Source organism: Numida meleagris, chromosome Z (genome assembly GCF_002078875.1).
Source record: "Numida meleagris isolate 19003 breed g44 Domestic line chromosome Z, NumMel1.0, whole genome shotgun sequence".
NCBI lineage: Eukaryota > Metazoa > Chordata > Aves > Galliformes > Numididae > Numida > Numida meleagris.
Genome location: NC_034438.1, coordinates 38007167 through 38018407, shown reverse-complemented (window position 1 = coordinate 38018407; position 11241 = coordinate 38007167). Strand labels below are relative to the sequence as shown.

General features: G+C 38.1%; 1 long non-coding RNA gene across 1 annotated transcript; it reads left to right on the top strand.

Annotated features, from left to right (window-relative positions):
* On the top strand, positions 218 to 7546 carry LOC110389891. Its single transcript, XR_002433432.1, has 2 exons — positions 218 to 1528; positions 2403 to 7546. It is a non-coding gene; the product is annotated as an uncharacterized LOC110389891 (long non-coding RNA).

Genomic DNA, 11241 nt, shown 5'->3' with positions numbered 1-11241 from the left:
CAGGAAAACATGATCTAATACAGATTTCTATTGATTTTTGTGTATACTTACACGCCAATCAGTTATGAATATATGCAATTAAAACTTAACTCTTGTTGAAAGTTTCATTTCAATAAAATGTTGATCTTCTGTTCTCCTTTTTTAATTAAAATAAATTATATATATATATATATATATATATATATATATTTTTTTTTTTTTTTTTTTTGCCCAGAGAAGTTGTGGAATCTCCTTCTCTGGAGATATTCAAGACTGGCCTGATGTCTAGCTGTGAGACCTATCATAGGGTACCTGATTTAGCAGGGGGGCTGGACTCGATGATCTCTTGAGGTCCCTTCCAACCCCTGCAATTCTGTGATTCTGCAGTTCTGTAACTTTAAGACAATAATAATTTCACAAATATAAATACAATGGATGCTTTGAAAGTAATGCCTCCTATTTTATTATGTTGGCCCATGACATCAGAGGCAGATGTTGGTGATAACTCACTAGAGGCTGACCCTTCCCACCAGCGTTACGTTTTGTTGCCACGAGACAGATGGAAGTAGAGGGGCACTCTGACAAAATGGTGTCTGAAGTGTGTGTGGAGCAAAGGGGTGGAACTGAATTCCTGCATGAGGAAAAAATGGCACCTATTGACATTTAGCAATGCTTGCTGAATGTTTATGAAGGTCAAAGAGTGGATGTGAGTACAGTGAGGCAGAGGGTGGTGCACTTCAGCGGTGACAACAGCAACATGAAAGACAAGCCACACTTGGTTAGAAATGCAGAGCTGTCACACCATGAAATGAAGAGTTTCAATCAACAGATGTGCAATCAATCAATTAATGGTGGTGACTTTGTTAAAAAATAGTGTTTTGTAGCTGAGAATTTGCTCTATCAAATAGTGTTATTGTGCTCTTTGCATTTGTTGTGCTTTCCATGGAGGTAAATAGGAATCATTTTTTTTGAAATGATGTACATATGTATATACCTAAAAGTTGTATCACGTATCTTTTGAAATAACACCTGTTATTCATATATGAAAGTGAACATACTGCTTCTTGTGTGGAAACTTGCCATGTTTATTAGCTAATTCCAAACTGAATATTTACAATTCCATATGAATAAGGAAAACTGAACTATGGCATTTATTACATTATTTTTCCATAGCTATTTGAGCAACTTTCAACTTTTATTGTAAAGTAGGAGAGTGAGACAAAATTGAAGAAGACTTCAGCTGTTAAAAGTGTTCGAGGCCCATTGAGCAGGAACTACACTGCTGAGTAATGCAGACAAGATAATGAACTGGAGATAAATGATCCCAAGCAGGCCCCTGCTGAGTGCCAGGAGAATATGTTTGTACGGTAGATTTATTATCTTAACATCTTTTTGCAGTGACCTCCAATTTAGATAAAATACCTGTAACATTAATAATCTGTGTGGGTTTTTTGTAACTAAAGGAAAATTGTTTTGTTATTTATCTAGAGCAGCTGTGAATATTGTCACATTGAGAATGTAAAACTGGTTTGCTAAATTCTTCTATCAGGTAAGTAAAAGTAACTAATGCAGATTTGGGGTGTGAATCTCTGTCAAATCTGTTCTTGGATAAGTAATTAAAGCTGCTTATTTTTCTTTGGGGCGATAAACCCAGTAATTTCTGCAAAGGTAGTGCTTTGAGGCTTTCTCCCCTTTTAATATTAAACCTTTCTTTGTAAATGCTGATACTATTATTTTTTTCATGTCTGCATTCACCATTTTGATGAAGAAATACAAGAGATTGTAAAGACTTGCTTAACACCAATCATAAAGATATTCATATAGAATTAGCAGGTGTTGCTACGCTTGAATTTGTTAAATCATTAGCTTTACGAGCTTCCTTAAGGTTCCTACATCAGAGGTAGTGCAGGGGCAGAAGCTTCATTTTCTGCAGGTACAGTGTAAGTACCACTCAGAAAGACATTTCATATTTGGACATCAGTTCCCTTTATTTCTCTTTCAGCTCCATAATCTGCTTAATGTCCACTGCTTTATTTCATTTTGCATGCTCAGAGGACTCCTAGATGTACACCACATTCCTTACACAGGAAGTCCTCTTCAGTTCTCAGAAAGATCTCCTTTCAGTAGCAGGACTCTTGGTAAAAATAAGTAAATGAATGGACAAATGAGTAAATTTAAAAATTGCAGTAACATCTTCTGCTAATCAATAGTTCATCATCAAAACAAATGGACTTGAATATTTTCAGTGAGTTCAGAAAACAAATATTCTTCTAATTCTGTTGTATGCCACAGTCACATCACTCTGAATGTATGGTATTAGCTCTATGATTTCAGATTTATAGAGAAAATATGTTGCAGAACATCTTATCATTTAACGATATGATTTAAATTTAGCAATTTTAATCTTTGATTATCTTTCCTAGGCTCAGAAATATGCACCATGGTCAAAGGATATCTGTAAGACCCACAGTACCATTATCTTTTTGCTAACATGTATTTTTCTGCTAGAGGTCCAGAAAGCAGCAGACAGCTACCTCCTTCATGGATGCCTTTTCAGCTTTCTGATGAAAACCATAAGCATTTTACAATCAGCTTTGTATTTCTACAATCAGCAATGAAGAAGTTGCCAAAATGTAATAAGGACATAAAACTGTGAGAGAGTATCCGAAGAACTATTACGAATATGGTGAAAGATCTAGAGGCAGGATACATAAGAAGCAGCTGAGGTCCCATTGTTTATTCACCCCAGAGCAGAGGTGGCTGAGGGGGGGCCTCATGGTGGCCTACAGCTCGTCATGAGGGGAGTGGAGGAGCAGTGCTGAGCTCTGCTCTCTGGTGACAGCGGCAGGGCCCAAGAGAACAGCATGGAGCTGTGTCAAGGGAAGTTCGGATTGGGTGTTAGGGAAAAGTTCTTCACTAGAGGGTGGTGGGCACAGAACAAGCTCCTCAGGGCAGCTGTCATGGCATCGAGTTGCGGGAGTTCAGGGAGTGTTGTCCCAGGCCGGTCCTGGAAGGTTGTGGTGACTTTTCCCAAGGTAAAGTACTGTTAAACGTGTCATGAACCTGAACCCAGAGAAAGAATGCATCCTCAGCATGTTTGCAGATCATACAAAATGAGAGGAATGGCTGACAGGCAGAGGACCACGCTGCCATCCAAAGGAACTTTGACAGACTGAAGAAATGAACTGTCAGGAGCGTCCTGACATTCAAAAAAGGGGTGATGCAAAATTTTGCCACTGGGAAGGAATAACCCCATACACTAGTACACATTGGGGGCCATTCACCTGGAAGTGAGCTCTGAAGAAGGGGATTCTGTTGAACACCAGGTGAACATAAGCTAACAGCCATCAGAGCTACAACAAGCAAAGCACTGCCAGCAGACAGAGGCAACCCTTCCCATCTGTACAGCACTGGTGAGACGCATCCAGAGTGCAATGTCTAGTGCTGAGCACCCAAGTACAGAAAAGTTATGGACATACCAGTGTGAACCCAGCAAAGGGCCACAAGGATGGAGCACCTTTCCTACAAGGAGAGTCTGAGGCAACTGTGACTGTTCAACCTGGAAAACAGAAGGCTCAGGGGATGTTATCAGTGTGCATAAATACCTGATGGGAGGGAATTAAGAAGAGGGAAAAAAATTCTTCTTAGGAATGCCCACAGACAGGACAAGCGGTAGTGATACCACCTATGAAATTCCTTCTGAACACAAGGGATCAATTTTTACTGTGTGAGTGGTCAACACTGGCACAGGTTTCACTGGGACCCTATGGAGTCTCTGTCCGGTGAGACGATGAAACTGACTGGACACAGCCCTGGGCAACGTGCCACAGCTGACTCTTTTTAAGCAGGTGGTAGATCTAAGGAAGTCCTTTCTTGCCTCCGCTGTTCTGTGAATCTGTCATTCTGAGAAGTATCTGGAAAAGGCAGGAACAACACTCTTGGCCTAACTGATAAGTAGTGCGTATGTATTTGTGTTGTTAATGTTTTCTGAAGATGAAGCTTAGCCACTAATTTCTCTAGGGAGTAATAATAGAGGTATATGTGAGGGTCTGGTCTGCTGGTGAGAAAGCGAGAAAAGGAAAAGCTGGAAAAAGGGGATACATTCTCAGTTCATTTTTTGTTTATTCTGCACAAGACCATCACTGTTTTTCACACGCATGACACACATTTCAGTAAATTAACGATATTCAACAAGTTCACATGAACCTGTACATACTGAACAATTAATATATTTTAGTATTGAAATGAGATAGTGTTATTTTATGCAGCACTTAACATGTATTCATAAATAATCATGCATACAAACATATTAAGTCACTTAGAACTGTAATTAGTAATTTTCAAGTCCTGGCAACCATCAGATTTCAATTGGAATATACCGTTTGGCCTATTTGGCCTTAATAAAATTTTCAAAGAAGGGGCAGCATGTGCTTTTTAATCTATTTCTCGATGGCTAGTAGTAAATAAATGAACATGAGTTTGGTGGGTATGACAAATTAATATGCACACTGACAACTTATAAACATGGCATTGCTTAGGGAATTACAATATGAATATACACAAGCAATTATATGTTTTAAATGATTTATTTCATTTTCTGAATAATATACCACTGAAGTGGAAACTGATAAAAAAGAGAATACAAATAAAAATATTATATCAACTTTTTACTGAACTTATTAAATGGAGGCCCTCTTAATGAGGAAATTAATGAATGAAGCAGCTCATTATGGATAAGCATTCCTTGTGGTCGTTAAGAATTTGTCACCATAGACCCGTCATAGTCAGTTTAATTATGATTAATGTCTTATCTTGAATTCCATCTCCATTCATATCTGAGAAATAAATGCAAACCCTATTATGTGATCAAAGTTCATACAACAGGGTGAGCTGCTGAAGGCCTAATATTTTATTCATCTTCACATTCATATTTATCATTTTTACAAGAATGAAAGGCAATATTACAGTATTTTTTTAAATATATTAAAAACATACAACCTCTTGTTCTTCCCAGAACCAGGATCTTGCGTTCAGCACTTAACATCTTAACAGCTTTTTCAGATGCAGTTGCCACTATTTGATGTCAATTTGAATAAAAAGAATGATGATTTTCATCTCTGAGTTTTACTCTAGGACTCACTAGACTTCATAACTTAAACTATTTTTATTTAGTCGAAGCTCTCATAAGCACAAGTGCAAATTGTACGTGAGCTGCAATCAACGTTTAGTCTGTTACTTGTGTTGTTTTTACTCTGTGTATGTACATGAAGTGAGTATAGGGAGTGTGTTTTAATAAATTTATGTTTCCGAAGGCATGTCAGTAGCCCATATTTCCCATTATTTGGTGCTACATTTGATCTGTTAAATCTTGTCCACACTAGAAATAGTGCAAACGCTGTGTGGGGCTATGCTGTATTGGTTACCTTAATGTTATGAAATCAATCCCTTATTTTCTTAACGAAAAAAAAAAAAAAAAAAAAAAAAGGTCAGACTCTCAGTCTGCATTTCCTCTTCCGTTTCTTGAGTACCTAGACTAATTTCAGGCAAATCTCTGTCTTGGTATAGAAGCGGAGGTGTCAGAAGTATGAAATTTCTTCAATGTTCATGAAGATTGGTAGCTGAGTGAACAACTGAGATTCTGATTAGAGGGGGATTTGAGAACTATAGGGTAGAAATTTACAGTGTCCCAGAATTAGTGTTTCCAATGTTCACTGGTAACTTTATCTTAATGAGTTACAAAACAAATTATTTCGCCATTTCTAAGAAAAAGACCAGGGCAAAATATGATGTTTCTTAAATAATTTGATACAAAGTGTCTTGAAGTAGGGGTATTTCTTGATGAAAGTTTCCAAAAATGCTGATTTTGGCACATGGCAGTGTACTTATTTATTTTCTCCCACTGCACTAAAGGTATGTTCCAGAAATTAATCAGCATTACACAGCCTGGGCATGATAGACTTCGTCCTCTCTACCTGCAGAAGTTGGACAGAAGTTAGGCAGATCTTCAGGAGTGGGGGACATGGTTGCTGAGTGAGAAAATGAGATTTTCAGAAGAGAGGACTATATTCCATCCTGTTCTTTTTTTCTGGAGCCTCTGAGATGATGCTGAGCTAAACCACAAAACCAGTGTTGTCACTGATGGCCATTCTCTGATGGTTCCTGACAGTGGAAATACTTCAATTTAAATTTGCATCAAAAGAGAATGTATGGAGTATTTTGGAAGCACTAACAAATTTGTCATCTAATTCTCATCCATACTAACTTAAGCTAGCAGTGGTATGAGCATAAAATTGCAGTCTTTTAGGCCCCTTGAAAGAGCCAGACTCTACTTGTAAGGAAAAGTAAATGTGAAACTTCATTGTCCTGTAATTTCTAAACACTCTTAAATTGTTACTGAAATGAAAATAACGACTGAGCAAAATGACATCACATCATTCACTTTAACCACGATGACCTTTTGAAGTCAGTATTTTTAAAAGTTGCCTTATTTGTCTAACTGAAATCTGCTTTACCTAAATTTGTCTGTACTGGGTGAATGTGAGTTTTAGTTACAAGCTCTTATGCTGTTCTTCGTGATTTTTAATGTTTTCTTTGACAACACCAAAATGTTATGAGTTCTGTTCAACTAGAACAAAATGTGTGTGAGTCAAGGAGGAAAAAAAAGCCTAAAATCTATTGAGATCCAGGAAAACATCCTTTCCCATGCATTTTTTTTCCATAAAAATGAAGAATTTCTATTTTCTTCACCATTTGAAGTCCATGTCGTCTCACTTCAAATCCCAGGAATAACCAGAGACAAGTTTACCTCATCATTGTGTAAGCCTATGAAGTCAATATAAATAGCCTAAGTGAAGGACTTGAAAGTCCACGTTTTAATTATTATTTCCCATAGGTTTTATGGGGTCATATGTTTAAGAGTGTGTGATGTTCTTAAAAGCTATGTCTTTCAGCAGTCTCCACTACTGACTTCATGAGTCTGCCCTTTAGAAAAGCACCCTCTATCATATTTATGATGTTGTCTTACTTAAAATGGATACTAATCCAAGTCTACCCAAGGTTTAACTGTACTCCTATGATTGTCAGAGCACTGAACCCCATGGGAACAGAGTGGGCTTGAGAAGCAACTTCTGTGCTGCACTGATACCTCACTTCCAGATCACACTTAAGACTTGCCGCTCTCTTTCCCTCCGTATTTCCAAGGTGCTCTTTCTACAGCTGTCTCTCTATTCTCGTTCTTGTCCTCCTACTTCTTTGCTTAGTGTCTGCATGGTGTTGTTGCTGACTCTGCTTAAAGAAGTTTAAACTCTCTTTTTAAATTCTCTACACTTGTTTCCCCTCCCACTGAGTATTACCACATCTCAAGCTTCTCATAGCTTGCCGCTTTCTTGTGTTACTCTCACTTGTTTTAATTCTGGCAGCGCTCACAAGCACTTCTATTTGTCAGATTTTTATGTAATTATTCCTCCTATTCTCAAAAGCAATTCCTTGTGTACGTGATTCAAGCTGCCTGTTACAACCTGTAAGAACTCTACTTTATGCATATTGCCTATAAAACTTGTATTGACTATTTGGCTTATAGTGATTTTTAAATAAACTTTAATTGCTTGTTTTTAATAATTATTTAGATATTTTTATTTGTATAAATGGTATGCAATTTGTCTATTATTACTCCCTTCTGGATCCCCTTCTCTAGACAGTAGGCTCTTCAGATCAAGGCTGTACTGAATACACTGTAGGTATTCTACATACTGTTACTGGATTCATTTTAATGTCAAAGTAGCAATTATATAGCTGCACCACCACCACTGTACTTTTATGGAAATACGACAAACATGCAGCTTTTTTTTTTTTTCTTCTGTTTGTTAATTCATTAAGTTTCATTCTGAAGACCCTTTCTGTGTAGGTGGAGGGGAGAATAAGAAATAACAGAATGCAAAAGAAGGCTCCACAGTTACAGCAGCTGAGGGAGGGTTTACTGTACTGGCAAAAGTCAGAGTGACAATTCCTGTATGCAGGTACATTTAGGTTTCAGGCGTCCAGGATCCCCACAGAAGGGACATTAAAGTGATAACTGAGTGTGAGGACCCAGTCCTTTACTCGATGGCTAGCGATGATGTGCCTCCTGGTGCCCAGCAGCACTCACTGGGGTCATATGTGGCATAGCTCAGCTGCTGCATAAGGCCAGTGAGAGCAAAATCCTCATTTTCCTAGAGCATGTTCTATAGCGCCATAGATGGGAACGAGAGACTCACGGGGTGGCTAAATCTCTGTTAGCCAGGAATTAGAGCAGATAGATGCAGGGAGCATGGCAGAGCACTCAGTACCAGTCTTTGCCATTTTTAAGACTCTATGCCTTTATTACTGTGAGCTTAGGGACCAAAACCCCAAACTCTCTCCACCAGGCAAAAGATTACCAAACACAGGTATTGCTAAAATTGCCAAGCAGGGAGAGCAAGTGACAGAAGCTGAAGTTCTTGATGAAGATGGCATATTCAGCCATTAAGCAAAAAAGGAGGTGGCAGTGCTGTGGAGGCACTGGCAGCTCCCAGTTACACTGCTCTGCTCCAGGGAGCAATCAGCAGCTGTGCACCTTTCTGCCACCCCATCCCGTTTCCTGAGCTGTCACCCCATACATGACAGACAGTGGCTCCTGTGCCATGCTGACACAGTCCCTAGCCTCCAGCACTGCAGGTGTTGCAACATGACAGTGCCTGCAGAGCTGGTACTTTTGCTGCCTGATCATGTTACCTTGTATCATCAATTATACCCTAGTAATTACTAATAAATAATCTATATCTCTGTATACAATGTTTCTACTATTTTCATATCAGGATGCTGGATAGCTGAGTGAATCAGAACGGTGCTGGTGCTAATGTTTTCCTGCACCTATGAAGATGCAGTAACTCTACTCCTTATTCTGAGCATCTAACCTACATTAATACGCTTGGTTCCTATGCAGTTGAGACTATGTGACAGATTTGCAGAGCATAGCAACAGTTCTGCGTGTAGAACTGGCAGATCTACAGGTTTTCACCAAAATGGGAGACTGATCAAACTTCTAGTGAAATAAGTGGGATTTTGCTTTTGATTTCTGAGAAATAATAGTAGAACTATGACATGTCCTTGTCTAGAGTTTTATTTCTTCTGTTATGGGGAATTTTTAAAAATATCTCTGTTTCAAAAGTCATGGTATGACTGGTACAGACTGACACAGATGGGACAGTGCTCCAGTCTAGGCTTCTTTACATCTAGAAGACACAATGGTAAAAGAACTGCAGATATTGCCATGGACAGAATGTGGGTTGTATTTAGAGAACCACTCCTTGGTTTTTCATAGAATTTCTTTAGCTTCCTTCCTTGTTCAATATTTGTTTTATGATCATCAGGAAGGTTATTGTAGAAGCCAGTAACGTTTCTCGTGGGAATGTAGTCAGAACCATAACCCACTAATAAAGGCAAATTAGGGTATAACTTGTTTTAACCTTGCACTAGAAAGCAGGAAAAAAAAAAAAAAAAGAAGGCCCAGAGAATATATCACTTGAAATAAACTTTAATTGCTGTAAAAAGGACTGTGAAAGGAGAAATAATGTGTAATTGATGGATAACTTCTATTTGCACTGATAACATAAAATAGATGTCAAGCAGTGGAAGGAAAAAATTATAAGAGAAAGATCTTCTGCTTCAAACTCATTAACTAACAGTGTGGAACTTCAGTCTGAATATGACTTAAAAGCGTGATAAAAAGAGAGTTTGGGTACTGTGATGGAGGAGTGGTAGTAGAAGGATTATAGAAATCTCACTAATTAGTGCTTTTTTTAAATCTCTTCTCAAGTTAATGATAATAAATACATGGTAGATATCAGATTTCATTTTTAAGAGAAAGCAAGTTTCAGGTTCATGGCTGTGAAGAATAGATTTGAACCTTTTTATTTAACTCTTTTAAAAGGCAAAAGAAAAAAATTGTGTGTTGTGGGGAAGACAGAGTTCAGGAGTCTTGAATGGCTCAAGATAACAGTATTTGGCCTTGTATCCCTTGTGCACTGGTAAGGCAATAGGCAAAATGGAATTTCTAGCCTTATATTGTGTTTTGAGAAAAGAGAAAGAGCAAATTGCTCTGTTTTTTGTTGATGCCATTGCTCAAGAAGCATAAGGATTCCAGAATCAGTAAGATATAAATGTTATACTTCTGGGTAATCCCATTTTCTTTTAATGAATCCATTCCATTATGAGATGAAAACACCTCTGTGTGTAACTTTCACCTTAACAGGCTGTTTTACATGATGTTTTTTGTTTATGCAGCACACTTCCACTTCCATCCACACTTCACACACACACCCATGCACAAACACACAGACACAGAATTTTGTTTTCTGTATAAGAACAGAAGTCTGTAATTTTGGTGGACTGAAATGGTACAAAATTCTTACATTAAAAAAAAGCCAAACTAGAAAATAGTAAGCACAGTGTTTTTGTATATGATTTAGGGTTGTTTTTTTTTTTCATAAAAATCGAATTATTGACTCTGCAAGACAAGGTATGCTGAAACGATGTCTCACAGTCCTTTGAATAGGTGTTTCAAAAGCTTTTTTTCCCTGGGTCTATAGTAAAGAAAAGATAACTCCTGGCAGAGCTGTTGTTCCACCGCTGGTTCAGTGGAAGTGTTTATCAGCAGTGTCTATCCATAGGGTCAATTTCTGTCAGCATAACTCTTGCTGTGTTTATCAGAGGAGGGCTTTGTGAGTGTTGTGTATTTTTACTTGTTTAATTTTCACAAAACAGTCTCCATGTTGCAAAGCAATCTTCCACACCACTGTCCGGAAGTTTAAGGTATTTCAACTACAAGACTTCTTTGTGTTGAAGGCATAAGCAAAATACTGTGTTCATGTTTGCCTCTTGTCTTGTGTAGTTTACCTGATTAGCTTCTTTTAGAGCGCGTGTATTACAAATACTCATTCCTCAGGGCAAGTGAAAAGAGTCTCTTGTAACTTCAGTAATGCCACTGGGAATATATTTGACCCCACACCTCCAGTCCTGACATTGTTAAACCATATCCCACAACTAGTGAATTTCAATTATTTGTTCAGAAGAGCCATTCATAATTGCCTGGTGTAAGCCTGCCTTTAGGATGCAAAGCAGAAAACAATGAAAATGCTACACTGGCGAATTAGAACAGCAGCACTTAAATGTATAAATTAACTGGGCCTCTTTTCACAGCTTTCTCTTTCTGTTCTGAGAGGCCTCAGTCTGGTGACATCAAAGACG